The sequence below is a fragment of the Podarcis vaucheri genome, assembly GCF_965113315.1.
Source record: "Podarcis vaucheri genome assembly, chromosome: Z".
NCBI classification, from domain to species: Eukaryota; Metazoa; Chordata; class Lepidosauria; order Squamata; family Lacertidae; genus Podarcis; species Podarcis vaucheri.
In genome coordinates, this window is record NC_138758.1 from 16,365,538 (window position 1) to 16,381,516 (window position 15,979).

Consider the following 15,979-nt stretch of genomic DNA (forward strand, 5'->3'; position numbering starts at 1 on the left):
CAATCCCCAGCATCTCCAGGTAGTGTTGGGAAGGGCCTCTACTGGAAACCCTAGCAAGCTGCTGCCAGTCAGTGTACTGAGTGAGCCAAATGGACCATTTGGTCTGGCTCAGTACAAGGCATCTTTCTATGTTCTGGATGGCTGTTCTTGAACCAGAATTCTTCAAGTAAAGAATTATCCTCTGTAATGTGGAACATGTGGAACATCTGATCAGGCTTGAAGAAAAATGTGCACTCTGTAGGTTTGCCACCCACAGCCCAGGCACTGCCCAAACATATTGCACCAAATCGTAAGGATAATCGGAGGGCAGCCAACAACAGAGCATCATCAATAAATGGTTATGATTTGGGAACTGGTGGCACTCCACTATACTTAGTATATACTTAGCATCTCTTCTGGTCTAAAGCTTGTCAACCCTTTAGCTCTAAGGTGTAGACTGTTAGCCAAGACTGACTTTAATTTTTTTGGATAGTCAATTGATCCATTCTTGCGAGATCCCACCAGAAATCAGCACCAATGCCAATGCTGCTTCTGCACCAGTGGCAGAGGCAGTAGAGTGGGTGGGGCACCCACAGGGGCACTGCCTCAAAGTGGCTGCTTACCCGGCCTCATTGGAGGACATTATCTCATTATAACTGACATCTTTCAATTACTTCCCAAAGTTTTTGGTGTGATACCAGCCTAGGATATCTTTTCTATTTCTTTTTTCTTCTGCAGTTTTGTGTGTGTGTGTGTGTGTGTGTGTGTGTGTGTGTGTGTGGTCTTTCAGATTGATGGAAACTTAATCCCCAAATAGCTTTAATTAGGAATTTACATGTGCAGAGATTTTGAACCACTGGTGGAAGAGTTCTACCATGGAAAGCAGACAGAACAGTTAGAATAACCTCATAATTTCGAAAGGCCGCAAGGTTTTTTAAACCATTTCAGATTGTTTCCCATGTTTATATATAGATATATATACACACACAGTGTTGCATGTCTGCACATTATCCTAAAATAGGATAATCCTCCTCATTATGCTAAAATAGTTTTATTAACATTTCCAACAAATCTATTGGAGCACACACACACATAAACAAACAGAAAAAGAGACATCTTTTTTTAAAAAAATAAGGTAGTCAATGTTATACACACTTCAGAACATGCAGCATAATAATTTGGATTATTGCTTGCAGGCCTGAGGATCTTTGAAAAGCTCAAAGGCACTGATGTGCCTCAGAAAACAACCCCCAGAGTTTGGTCAGGTTATTATTGCAATTACTTATTTCTGATCACCAGGGCACTTCAGACAGCTCAAGCAAAACTAGAAATCTGTTACACATTTCTATATGCTGGATACTTAATAAGTGTTTTTTGTTTGTTTGTTTTTTAAAGCAAACACCCAAGAGAACTGAATTGCGTGATTTACTAAATTGCAAAATTCGTCTCCCCCCCCCTTTAGTATCTCAGGTACAGCCTTTTAAAACTTACTATAATTTATTTTTTTAATATGTTTATGTCCTACTTTTCAAGTGACCTCCATAATTAAACCCAGCAAGCCTACCCAGGCATGTAATCTGAGCATGCAATAATTTTAACGTGTTAGTTCAGTAAATATAATAGCTTTAAAATAACTGAGACACACACACACACATTTTAAATATTTGTTTTCATTGGTAGTTTTAAATTCTAAAGACTGTCTTTTCATAAAAGCCTGGAAGCAGTTCTTCAGCTATTTGGGACCTAAGTCATTTGCCTGGCAGCAGTGAAACACAGTTACAACTGCAAAATAGAACAAACATCTAGGAAATGACAACTGAAAGCATAAAACTAGGAAATGACTCGTAAGTTCTTCCTAATGAAGGAGAAGGGCTTCGTGGTAGGTCACATGCTTTTCATGCAAAAGATCCAAATTTCAAATCCTGGCATTATCTGGTAGAGTAGAAATTGGGGTTGATAGGAGTTGCAGACCAGACCATATGGAGGGCACTAGGTTGGGGAAGGCTGTTTATTGTACCTACTGTGGAATCAAGTGCCACCTTGCCAAAGCCTCCAGATGCAGGAATGAGGTCAAGTCTGTAAAAGTGGGAAGGAGTAAAAGTCAAAGGTATGTGTGGAAAGGAGCTGCAGGAGGAAGCAGCAGCAGGCCTGAAATATAGGAAACTCCACTCTACCAATCAATCCATTCCCTTGACCCTGAGAGAGACTTCTTGAGTAAATAGCCTACCGAAGAGTGAGGGGTAGGTCATAGTAAGGGTCCACTGAAGAACAGGGAAATGTGCTTGGGTAACAACATATAACAGACCAGAAGTGGGGAATCTTTTTCCGTTTGAGGGCCGCATTTCCCCTTGGACAATTTTCCAGGGACCACATGCCAGTAGGTAATATGCCAGAAGTGGGTGTGGTCAAACACACATCACTCTCTATCCTCCATCAAGGAAGGATACTTCACACATTCCAACCAACTGCTCAAGAGTTAAGGTTGGCAGAGGGAATTCCCTTGGTAGTTCTGTAATCTTTGGGAGTTCAGGGGTGGAAGTCTGGAAAAGGGTGTTTTTTTCTGCAGCAAGTCTTAAGCTGTGAAAGTCCCTCCCCACAAAGTTGTATCTGCCCTAGAAAGAGGAGGGGTTCCATTAGGAAAGGAAAAGGAGTGCTTTTGGGGACGCAGGTGGCTCTGTGGGTTAAACCACAGAGCCTAGGACTTGCCGATCAGAAGGTCGGCGGTTTGAATCCCCGCGACGGGGTGAGCTCCCGTTGCTCGGTCCCTGCTCCTGCCAACCTAGCAGTTCGAAAGCATGTCAATCTGCAAGTAGATAAATAGGTACCGCTCCAGTGGGAAGGTAAACGGTGTTTCTGTGCTCTGCTCTGGTTCACCAGAAGCAGCTTAGTCATGCTGGCCACATGACCCGGAAGCTGTACGCCGGCTCCCTCGGCCAATAAAGCGAGATGAGCGCCACAACCCCAGATTCAGACACGACTGGACCTAATGGTCAGGGGTCCCTTTACCTTTTACCTAGGGTTTTGAAAACTAAATATGGCTGAGCTGAGATGTTCAAATGTAGTCTGTGGTTATCCTCAACCTAAGAAACTGAACTAGGAAACTTTCTGCTCCAGTTTCCCCCATTCCAAATCTAAACTGCATCACTTGCTTTCTAGTCAATTCTGGCCAGCACGTATTGAGTTCAAACAATTCATTGTGTAGGATTATATGCACTTGGGTTGGTGCAACAGAAAACTACCTGTTGTACTCTATGCAGTAATTTATAAAACATTTTTTTAAAAAACGACGACCAGGTAAAGGACAAAGACAAGCTCCTCTTGAAAGAAGCTGACTTTTTATATTTTTTCCTTAACCATCAGATCTTTACAGCCTTTTATATCAGAGCAAATACAAGCTTAAAAGGAGAGATGGAAACCTTGCATTGTCTGTTGATGCACCATACAAGTGGTCCCAGACGTGCCACTACCAGTTCTGAGGAGTCCTGCAAGCAAGAAAAGAAAAGTCTCTTCTTTCAGCAATTCCTTCAGTATAACAGGTACTTAGGGGGTTATTTTATCCCTTCTTCTTCTTTAAAGCCACAAAGGGATTGTTCTCTGGGACATTTGTCCTGTTTAGTTTGTGCCAGCAGCATTAAAATAGGTGGCTGTTGTACATTATTTTGCATTCGTTGGGACACATGCTTTTCTTGACACAGCTGTGTCGTATTTAATACATTACCTGTTCTCTGACTTCCCGATTAAAGCATTATATTAAACATCAATCCAGGACTTCAGAAGGGAAAGAAGAATTGCTGGCCACTGTTTGCACACCACTTCAGCCAGTTAAAGCCTATTGCTTCTCCAGATTTAGTGATTGCCACACACTCAGAGCCTGAACCCTAAAAGCCTCACTTCTGTACTTGACTGTTGTGCTTTAGATGTCCTGAAAATAGGAGTCCGTTTCTCCACATTGGGTTCAGTTGGCTCCCTCTTTCAGTTCACATTGGCTCACTCGGCCTTCTTCCAAAGGAGCCCAGGGTGGCAAATATGCCCATATTAAAACAATATAATTAGAACTTTAAAAAAAAAGTTTGAAAACTGCAAAAAGCAATCACCTGCTCTCAAAGCTAATAATTTCTGAGTGGTCAGCCATCAAATAGAAATTCTCCTAATAGTTAATAATGAGTGCAAATGATGCACTGGCCAAGGGATAATGTTCCACAAACAAGGAACCACCAGCAAGAAGCCTCTGTCATGAGTTACCTCCAACCAGGCAACTCCCAGTGGTATCACCATAAACATTGCCTCGCTGCTGATCATAGAAGCCCAATATGGTTGATATTGGGGAACATGTGTTGTTGTTGTTTTCGGTACTTGTATCCCAAGTACCTAAAAAAGCATACTCCTCCTCCTGAGAATCAGCTGACTGGGAGCTTCTCCAGATCTACTTTCATAGCATTGTCCTATTCATTTTGGGTTTATAATTTGTATTTATTTTATTTTATTACTGAGGGCAATGTGACATTGTCATTGTTGTGTTGTTATCCTAGTTTATTTCCCATACAATCCTATTTTTCCTCCTACCACAAAAGAATCTGACATTTCTGAATTATCTGTATTCGTGGTATGTAACTGTCCTGCTGTAGATGTTATTTGATTTTCCCCCAATACTGTTGTGAGTTGTTGTGGGAGGGCTGTGTGCCTGAGTCCCTTCCAATTCCTGAACCCAACAAGAATTCAGTTGCTGGACTAGCCAGGCCAGCTTCTTGATAATGGCATAAGTATGGGTCATTGAGGGGGGGGAAACCAGAAGCTACTCTGTGCCAGAGGACAAGTGGGTGGACCCCTCTCCCTCACCTGGCTATTAGTTAGAAGAACAAAATCCAGAGTTGTGTGAGAGTTAGAAGCTAGAAGCAGGCTGCAGGCTGGGCAGATGAGAGAGAGAGAGAGTCAGGCCTGATTTCCACTGGAATACAAGGCTGTGGCTATGGAAGAAGCAAGACCTTCTTGGACCATTAATGTTATGAGTCTTCCACTGGCTCAGGTTGCAGATGTGTGTAAATAAACCATATAACATAAAACAGTCTCCACTGTCCCTCATTCCAAGGAAACTGATTCCTGGGTAAGCACCCGGAACCCCTGAAATCTCACACTACTTGGGGTAGCATGCAGCAATCCTCTACATTTAGTGATCTAGTGTGTGAGTCACTGTGGTGATAGGTGACATTTTCTGCAAGTTCCAGTAGGTGCCTTTTTCCAGGGAGATACTGTGGTCCCTCTGCAGCAGTTGTCCCAATCATTGCCTACTCATCAATCAGCAACTCCAGGTAGAATCTGAGTAGAACAAATCCTCCACTGTTCAGTATGGTGAATGCTTCTTTCTTCCATCTGATCTTCTGGAGGACCTGGTGGGACAGATTTTCAGAATAAAACTCTGAGTAAAACTTAGTTGGCTATGACCCTTTTTTTAATAAAGTGGTACCTCAGTTGTTGAATGTAATCCATTCCAGAAGACCATTTGACTAGTGAAACATTCAACAACTGAGGCACAATGGTCAGTCAGCAAATTCCATTGAGAAAATGGAGAAACATGCTTCAGAAGCCATTTGACTTCCAAGGCATGTTCGAAAACAGAAGCATCCACTTCCAGGTTTTTGGCATTCAAAAACTGAAACGTTCAGCTTCCGAGATGCTCAAAAACCAAGGTTCCACTGGTGGAGGAGGGGGGTGCGGCCCACCCCAGGTGTCATCCATTAGGGGGGGTGACATTGCTGCCCCACCCCCGGGCGCACAGCATTTGCATCGCTCTAGGTGCCGGAGCACCTAGCTCTGCCTCTGCGAGGTTCCACTCTAAATGCAAATATCGGTCAATAACTCAGGTGCACACCAGTAAATATGAATTTTACTACTGGAAGGAAAATACAATGGAAGAGCTGTGATGTAAGACACCTCATTCCAGACACATTCCACCACTAGTATGAACAAGAAGGAGTGCAATCACACCCTCAAAAAACGAATAAAGATCTCTAGAGCAAGCATGGGAAACCTTGGACCCAGAGGCTGAATGTGATCTTCCAGGCCTCTATCAAACATTTGCTCAGGCCACACCCCTCAATGTCCCTGCCTCACATGTCATTGAACTCTGATAATGCCTCTTGCTTGTCAGGATGGTGACAGACAGGGCTGGGTGAGCATGTGTGGAATCTAGCCTACCTGCCAATGGTAAATTTGCATTTGTTGCTCTGTCCAGTTTTGGCTCTGACCGCGCCCAGCACTGCCCAGATGGTTAAGTTGCATATTGAAAGCAAGTATCTCAAAGAACCATTTCATACATTTCAAACCATTAGCTCAGGTTGCCTTTAACACATTGAAATTCTCACTAGCCGATAGAATTCCCTCCTGGCACTTTAATTTGCTAATCCATTCGGAGCTGCAGAGAGGCAGAAGTCACGAATCAGGTCTATTTTTGTGCAGTGTTCCTGCTGCCAGTACAGGGCAGAGAGCAGACTTTCCTGTAATTTCACACTGATTAATTCTGCATGGGATCCAAGAACCTTAATCAAGGGAATTGCCTTGGGTTCCCTTTTCACCAAGACAAACATGGCTGTGTCCCCAACCCTAAAATATAGTGGAGTTCTCTTCGGAGGGTAGAATTTCAAGAAACGTTATTTTGGAATATACAAGCTGCCTTTCCATATCCAAAAAAATCATCTTTTTTTAGCTTGTTTCTAGATGAGCTGTTTATTGTTGTGGGAAGCTCAGTTAACACTGTTTCTGATTTGTTACCTGGGAGGTTACACAATGTTGCATCAAGCAATTGTTTTTTACCACTTTCTAGCACATTTTCCTGTAACTTTCCTTATTGCAAAAATTCTTATTTCTTTTAATGGGCATGTGGAGCAGGCTCATTGTGCAAGAACCCGTATTTGAGCATATTATGCCACTACTGGCCTGACTCCACTGGCTGCCAATTAGTTGCCAGGCCCAATTCAAAGTGCTGGTTTTGATCTATAAAGCCATATATGGCTCAGGACCTCAATACCTCAAGGGCTGCTTCTCCCCACATGATACAACCCAGACTGTGATCATCATCTGATTCCCTTCATTGTGTGCCCCCTCCATGAGAGGTCCAAAGGGTGGTAATACGAAAACAGTGGCTCCCCATTTGTGGACTGCTCTCCCTAGGGAGCCTCACCTAGACCCTTCGTTAAACATCTTTAGGCACCAGACAAAAACCTTCTTCTTCTCCCAGGCCTTTGGCTTATTAAACAATCTAAGGCGTTCTAAATTGTTGAGGGGTATTGTTTTGGTTTGTTCCCATGTTTATGCAGTGGTGTGCGGGGAACAGGGGAACAGTTAGGGGCAGAGGACCAGCTTGCAAGGGGGATTGTGGGGTGGGGATGATGACGTTGCATGCATGAGAATTGTACCTCCCTCCTTAAGCCAGGCAGAAACTTCACGGGCTTTGGGGAGGAGAAGCCAGACCTCTGACAGGATGCTGCAGCCCCCCTGCCTCCTTCCCAAAGCCAGAAGGAAGCTTCCTGGGCTTTGGGAAGGAGGTGTCAGGTGAACATTTAGGGGCCTAGTGGACCCCAGTGTACTGACCACATGCCAGTGATGTTATGTATGTTTGTGCTTTTAAATTGTAAATTGTAAACTGCCCTGTATCCTTGGATGAAGAGCAGAATAGAAATTGTTACCATTGTTGTTGCTGCTGCTGCTGTTGTCATGTGGAAGGGGGGAGTATCGGTTGGCACAACTCTCTCTCTCCCTCTTTCCTCACCCCCTGCCCATGGCTGGGGAGGGAGAGCTTGCTTTAGGTATCTCTCTGCTTTAGATATCTCTCTGATTGTGGGAGTGCAGCCCACTTGTGCCATGGTGGAAAGGCACAAGTGTAGAGGAAATATGAAGTGGTGGTGGCTGGGGCGGTGGCCAGAACATGTTGCCCTTGTCAGCTCTAGCTCTCAGCAAAAGTACTGCAGGAATGCAATGAAAACAAATGCCTTTTCTCCCTTTGTATTCTGAGAGCACAATGATTTCTGGAATACCTGTATCCTGACACTATACACACACACACACACACACACACACATGCACGCACACCTCTTCTGCTTTTTTGTGTGTGGGGAGGGTTTGCTTTTGCTTCACAAGTTAGATCTTTCATTTCCCCTGACTTTCTCAGTAATGGAGTGCACAATCAAGTTCATGCTGTGGGCAACGCAGGAGACATGAACAGTGCTATTCCTCCATGCTGGAGCCTTTATCGACAACAATAAAACAGACATGCCCAGCAAAATAATCCAATACTGTATCTCACAGCTGAAATCATCCAGGAATTTGTATTAGGTAAGATCCACAGGGAAGTGCTGTATTCAAAGGGAAAGCCATTTGGAAGGGTTTTTCATCTGTGTCCAATACCGAGCTACAGAGGCTCAATGTGCTGCTAATAGCATATTCAGCGCTTGCCTCTGATGCAGAGAGAAATCTGGCGTGATTGTTCAGTCCAGCTGCCTGTGGTCAGCTATGTAACACTTAGCAAATGAATTTTTAAAGTCATTTGCAGTAGGGGACAAAAAGCAGAATTAATTCAAAGCTTCGCAGGCTCAGTGAGCTGATGTTTATCATTATTTGTAAAATGTGTTATAAGTTGCCTCTTCCACTACAGCAACAACATGAAAAGTGCCTGGAGCAATGTATAAACTATTAAAGGCAAGTTTGAAAGTTTATTTGGGCAAGGGGAGGGGGTGTCATGCAAATGCAGGAGCTTGTAATTACACTACTTGTTTCATACACAAACATTGGCACGTTTATTTATTACATTTCTATAGCTCATGTTGCACTATGTATACATGTAATGGGAAGCCAGAATAGGCTTGAGTATGCTACGAGTGTGTGTATAAATGTGTGTGTGTACACACACATGTTGTGGTGCAATGGGTTAGTGCGCCTGGCTGTTAACCAGAAAGTTGGTGGTTTGAGCCCAGGGACAGCTATGGGCAGGATTCCTGCATTGCAGAATGTTGGACTGGATGACCTTCGGTATACCTTCGAACTCTACAATTCCATGATTCACACACACACACACACACAGAGAGAGAGAGAGAGAGAGAGAGAGAGAGAGAGAGAGAGAGAGATGTGATTGTGAATCATGATTGCCTGCAGGTGAGTGACCTATTGACCTATTCAGGCTTCCAAGGCCAAATACCATGTTGTGTGAAGCTGCCTTCGTAATATCCTCCTTGGAATTATTATTTTTTCATACATGCAAACCTATTCCATGTTTACGAAGAATTATCTCCCAGGGATTTCAAGAGGACTTACTCTCAAGTAAGTGTGCATGGTCAGTGCAAGCATTATTTAAGAAGAATTACAGTGCAGATTTCTAACTTAAGACCTTGGCCTCATGTTGAGTGTTCCCTCAGGTGGGAAGGCTATCTTCTATACAACTCCTAGGTCTCAGTTTCCTCTAGGAAATCACAAAGCTGCCCTTCTCTACATACAACCAGTCTGCCCCCTTTCTAACCATCTTGCTGGTTGATTCTCTCATCTACCCTAGAGGATCCATAAGGTTTTGCCCCATTTGCAGTGCTGAGCTGCTCCTATGTTTGGGCTCAAAATACCAACTTGGTCCATTTCTTTGTGTTCCAGATACTTGCAGCCTCTGCAGCCATTGGAATTTGAACTCAAAACTGGGCAATTGCCATTCAGATTTAAAAAAAAACACACACAAAACCCTAAATGACTGGAAACAAACTCTAGCCTGCTTGCCACTATCCCTTGAAAATTCATTCATTCATTTGTCCATTCTTTAAATTTCTATACCACCTTTCATCCAAGGATCACAGGGTGGTTTACAATATAAAAACACAAAAATTCACAATATAGAAACAAACAGAAATATACACACACACATATGGTTTAAAAGGCCATAGATTATTTAATTAGCCAAAAATTACCTAATTTTGCTAAAGATTATAAGATCAGCAATCTTTTCAAAGGAGGAAGCAAAAAGAATAAGTGAGCAACAGAAAAGATTGTGGAGCAGATTAAATCTGCTGAAAGATCTGCAACGCACACAAGAGTGGTGGATATAATTAATTCCATAAGGAAGCAGAGGAAAACATATAAGAGAAATGCCCTACATTTTTCACGGTCAATTGCTGTGAGAGACAGGTGTTGTCTTTTGGCTACTTTAAGGAAGGAAAGTTAACACAACTGGGGGTTATTATGTATGAGAGAGGATTCATTTTAGGACAAAATGGAGCCTTACATGGTGGTGGCAGGATTGGAAACTTTGAAAACAAACGAAAAGACACACATAAGCCAACCTAGAATTCACCTCTTATTATCTTAAAGAAATTCCAAGGTTTTTGGTTTTTAAACTTAAATTAGTGAGTAGGAAGTTTCACTAGCCGGTTGTGCAGTGTATTCTTCAACATATTGATGCAATAATACTGCATTAGTGATGCATTTATCTGTCCAAACATCATTCCACTTTACAAGTTGTTCTGCAATGGTTCCCCAATGTTATCACATTATTTCCATCTGCAGAGGCAATCTAGCACTATAGAGCAACAAAGGAAGGATCAAGATTAATGACTGAGCTGGAACATTTGTGACATGAAGAGTTACAGAATTTCAGCAGGAAGATATGGGAAATGAACTAATTGGAAACAAAGCAGTATGTTCGCCCCAAAACCTATGCAGTTGCAAACAGTATTAATAGCAGGGGCCATGCCATTATATCAGCACGTCATCATGAATGGACAATAAAAAGAACATTTGGAGTGCCCCTAGAATATAGAATTAATGACCTCCCCGTACATAAAAGAGCCAGTTTCTGGTGCTACACTCTCATATAAATGAATGTCCATCATTCATTAATATTGGTAACAAGATCGTAGCCAGCAGTTTTGTGATAACAGAGCCAGAGGGAACACAGGGAAGGTGGAATAAGTGCAGGAGATCAAGGAACCTGAATACAGGAAGTCTGAACAGGATGCTGAACTAAATGTCCCTTTGGAATGATCCACCAAGGCTTTACTTATGCTCCTATTGCAGTTAACAGAGGTGTAGAACCAGGATGAGGTGGTTGGAAACAAGGGTCAAGTCCTAAAAAGAAATCAGTTTTAGAACTAGGTTCTGAACCTACTCCGCATGACAGAGCAACTATATATGGCACCCTGAGTTCCTTGGAAGAATGGTGGTATAAAATTGCAAAGAATATATATAAAAAATAAGCCCTACCACCGTTTCTCTCTCTATATAAAACTCAGAACAATGCTTTTTCTAAAGAGTAATTAATAGAGCTGTAAAATTTACAAAGGAAAGAGGCTGTTGGTTGGATGAAAACCCACGTTGCTTATGTAAACGCATTCAGTTTAAAATCATAATTAAGAAAACAAATTTGTGAAGAGCATTTTAACGATTTCATACCTTGCTGTGCTACTTTCTACTATATTTTGTATGCGCTGCTTCATTCTCTTATTCAGTGGCTTTTATTCCACAGAGCTTTCTCTCTCCCCCCCCCATTTGTTTCAAATTCCTAATGAGCAGCTATGACAACAAGGAACCAGCACATGAAAGTTAAATAGGATTTAAAATTGACAGTTTTTTTTATTAATACCTGACATTTAAACAGTTCTTATTTTTAAGAGGCCCTTCTTCCAAGCAAGATTTGTAATTGGTTTAAAGTTTTCCTTTGCTTGCATAAGACTGCTGTAATTCCTAGGCACGTTTTAAGGGAGTTCGGCAGCTTGGCTTCCCCTTACATCATATTTTAAGCATCCCTGCTAACAAATGACAGTGCTGCGTGAATGTGCATATTTTCTGAACATCAGCTCTGCATGATTTGGGGCCTCAGCAATTTTAGCGACGTTATCTCTCTTGCACGTTGTAATCTATGTGACTGATTTTCAGAAAGGAATTAAAGGGAAGTGGAAAGCCACAGTGCCATGGAAACTGCATGCAGCCAGGTCCGGGTGAAAGGAGATGGGATCTGTCCATTGAATGGAGTAGAATGGTGCAATCTGTACCTTTTTACTTTGCTTACATTGAACTGTGTGTTCCATTTTACTGCCCATTCACCCAGTTTGGAGCAATCCTCTTGGAGCTCATTTTGTTTTAACTGACTGGACAATCTGGTACCATCAGAAAGCATGGCTACCACACTGCTCATCCCAAACTATATTATTTATGAACAAGTTAATGTTTTGTATGTGGGTGCCGTGTATGAGTACAGTGGTACGTCTGGTTACGTACTTAATTCATTCCGGGGGTCCGTTCTTAACCTGAAACTGTTCTTAACCTGAAGCACCACTTTAGCTAATGGGGCCTCCCGCTGCTGTCACGCCGCCGCTGCACGATTTCTGTTCTCATCCTGAAGCAAAGTTCTGAACCTGAAGCACTATTTCTGGGTTAGCAGAGTCTGTAACCTGAAGCATATGTAACCTGAAGCATATGTAACCCGAGATACCACTGTACAAACACACACACACACACATTATATGTAAGTGGCTACAATTATTGCTAGGAAATATGGCTAGCAAGGCCAATCTTACACTTTAATAACTGTAGATATGTACTACTGTTGTGCTGTGTATTTTGGGTCTATGGACTGCAATAAAGCTGTGTGTGTGTGTGTGTGTGTGTGCGCGCGCGCGCGCATAGCAGAGAAAGAGGCCATGGAGGAGATGATGGAAGATGGAAGGAAGCAGGTTTTCAGCAGTCCATACAGAGATTCAACAGCCCACTTATTCAGAAAAGGGACAGAACAATACAGTACAAGGACTTTGCTGTGCCAAAAAGGGATTTGAACAAAATACAGGGGAAATTTCCAGGGAAAATCAAAAGCACACTGGCCAACATAGCTTGCATTTTTTGTTTTCTTTTCGGCAATAACAAAAGTGGAAGCAAAAGATAAAAGACTGAAAATGGGCAAGTGGTCTAAAAGGATCAAAAGTTGAAGAAGCCTAAGATTCTAAGACAGAATTGGTCCTCCAGATGTGGCTGGGCTACAAGTCACATCATCCCTGGCATGAACTGATGAAAGTTGTAGTTCAGTACCATCATGGGGCTCCCCTCCCCTCCTCTAAGAGGAGCAGATGATAAAGAGCAAAGGAGCCACAGCAGTAGCAGCCCAAAGGTCCCCTTCAGGTGTCCTTTCTATTGAACAATCATGATTATTTGTGTTCAGGATGTTATCATTGAATTTACAGTGGTACCTTGGGATGCGAATGGGATCTGTTCCGGAGCCCCTTTCACATCCCGAATGGAACGCAAGACATGACAGTGCGTCTGCGCGTGCGCGGGTCACGTTTTGGCGCTTCTGCACATGCGCGTGACACCATATTGACGGTCTGCGCATGCGCGTGTGTGGCGAAACCCGGAAGTAACACGGTCCGTTACTTCCGGGTCACTGTGGAGCGCAACCCGAATTTGCCTAACCCGAAGCGTATTCATCCTGAGGTATGACTATATAGGCAATCATACATTGATCTTGTAAAAAAATGAAGCTCTTGCTTCATTTGCATCAGATGCATGTCTTATAATTTCTTGCTAAAATCCTATAACTTTTTATACTACAAACCACTTTTTTGGTCCACTTTTGTTGTGCTATAGTACCAGAGTGCCCCTCCACAGGGTGATAATATGGTAACATAGGGGAACCATCGCAGAACAACTAAGAAAGTGAAATGATGTGTGGACAATCCAGTAAAATCCACCATTAATGCACTATTATTGCATGAGTGGCATGTTGCATCATACACCTACATTGTCCGTCCATCCGTCCCCCCCAAAAAAACCAGTCTGGAGGGACCCTAATGAAGAAATCCCAAAGCTGGCATACCCAGTGGCAGAGCTTCATGCTCCAGCACTAGGGGGCGGAGAGCAGGCGGGGCCAGGGCTGGCACACATCCTAGGGGTGTGACGCACCACCCATAGGAGCATGGTGTATGTCCTGGGGGTGTGGTGCCCAGAACGGGCAGGGGGGCAGCCACGATGGCACCCCACCGGGATCGTACTGCCGGGGGCGGTGCGCTCCCCCTGCACTCCTCTTCCTCCGCCAGTGGGCATGCCACCACAGAAAAAGAAAAGTAATCATATACTCATATACTCTGGAGGTAGAGAAGACTTGAAAAGATTCTCTGACGATAACTTTAACTGGCAAACAGGTTCATGACAGAAAGAGTAAGCAAATGGGGGTGGGGGGAATACATTTTCAAACTGTCAAATTATATTGCTGTAACCTTTTCCTTTCTAAACTTGTAGCTGAAGTTAGTAAATATTTGGATTCTTGCTTTCTGGCCCAGCTTCCATCTGCTTCAAGGCAAAAGGAAATGAGTTTCATTCCAACATATTAATTGCAGCTGACATTAATATTCACCATGAACTTTCAATTTGATTAATTTCACAATTTGCGCAACACCAGTTCAAACTGAGGTATTTGTCCAGGAAAATAAAATAATTGAACTTGGTTTGCAAACAAGAAAAGTACTGTTAATTCCGATGGTTTTTACATGCTTTAATTAAATTTAATAATAATGTTCTTCACTGAGAGTTGTGTGACCAAAGAATGATGCTTATTTACTGCTGAATGTGATGATTCTGTTCTGAAGACAATCACATCTCTTGCATTAGCTGCAGAAGAAATTGGCAGCAATTTTGACAAGTTTTCCTTGAAAGTATTTGTGGCAGAATGACTGCACTCCGATGCACCAGTGTCTACATCTGCCAAAATTTGTGAGAATTAGAGTTTGTCTGTATGATCTATTGAGACAGCATATTTTTCAAGGTGGTTTTGATTCACCCTTCATGATTGTCAGCAGCCAAACAAGCCACAACTCTTTTGACTCCAGATTGAAAATATTCAAGCAACATTCCAAAGAGAACTTAAAGAAAAATACAACTGTATCCTAATCGTAACACTTTCAGCTGCAATTATTATCACTATTTGAGCTTACAGCCGCTTGCTATACAAAAATGTATCCAAGAGACTTATAACCTATTTAAATCCATAAGCATAAGTAAAATCATAATTACTCCAACAGCTCTCCAAAAATTCAGGCAGTGGACATTCCCATCCCTGTCTGGAGGTGTCAGAAATTGGACCTGTGACTTTCTGTATAACAAGCAGGTATTCTACCACTAAGCTCTGGCCTTCCCCGTTTGTAACATCTCAAAGTTGCACTGAGGAAAGCAGTGACATGCCAAATGATTAAGCTACCAGTTGGCATCCAAATTTCAAAATGAACGCAGCTTCAAGACACAACATAGGTGATGCAGATATAGATTTAGATTGATAGTGGATTATTTAAAAAAAAAACCTTGATAAAACAAGCAAGCAAGCAAGAAAACATTTCCTTTATTGATTGTGAATATTTCAGTACTTCTTGGCAGTTCGGCCTGCAGTAGTGCTGTTTCAATGATGGTACCATCTCTTCAGTTGTTGTTCAAGTATGGTTCCTATAATCTCTGACTATTTGGCCATGCTGGCTGCAACTGATATAAGTTAGAGTCTTGCAACATTCGCTGGGCCACAGGTTCCTTCCCCCTTTTTAAACTTGTTTCCAATGGTGATCTGCTGTGAAGGTCTTTAGACATATAGTTAAAGCAACCATCTATCCTGAATCTTTTTCAGTCAATATGAACCACCATTGCCAGACCCAAAATACAAAAATTGAGGGAGTCAATAACAAAGGAATTAGGGATGCTTTACTTCAGAGGCTCAGATATCATTGCTATTACCCTAGTTCATAATAGACTGCCAAATGATTGGTAAAGATTCATTGTTTAGATCTTGAAAAGATTCATTGTTCCCTATCTCTGTGAAAATAATGATAAAATAAAAGGGCATGTATAAGGCAATACAGAGTTGAAGATCACAGTGTAACTTACTTTTACGACAGAAACACCTTCAGTGGTTATCATTATTTTGAATTCAAAAACCTGCTTGAAAAGCCAAACACGTACATCATTTCCAGAGCACCATATGGATACTGTCAAAGATTAGACTAATAGT

The 15,979-nt window shown here is 42.3% G+C and overlaps 1 long non-coding RNA gene across 4 annotated transcripts in view; it reads right to left on the minus strand.

The window, feature by feature from the left end:
* Positions 1 to 3,295: 3,295 nt before the first annotated feature.
* The window catches only part of LOC309524188, a 71,368-nt gene continuing 58,684 nt past the window's right edge, over positions 3,296 to 15,979 (minus strand). For all 4 annotated transcript variants that reach the window (XR_014215837.1, XR_014215838.1, XR_014215839.1 and 1 more), the window contains one exon: positions 3,296 to 5,363. This is a non-coding gene — a long non-coding RNA (uncharacterized lncRNA). The remainder of the gene's footprint in view (positions 5,364 to 15,979) is intronic.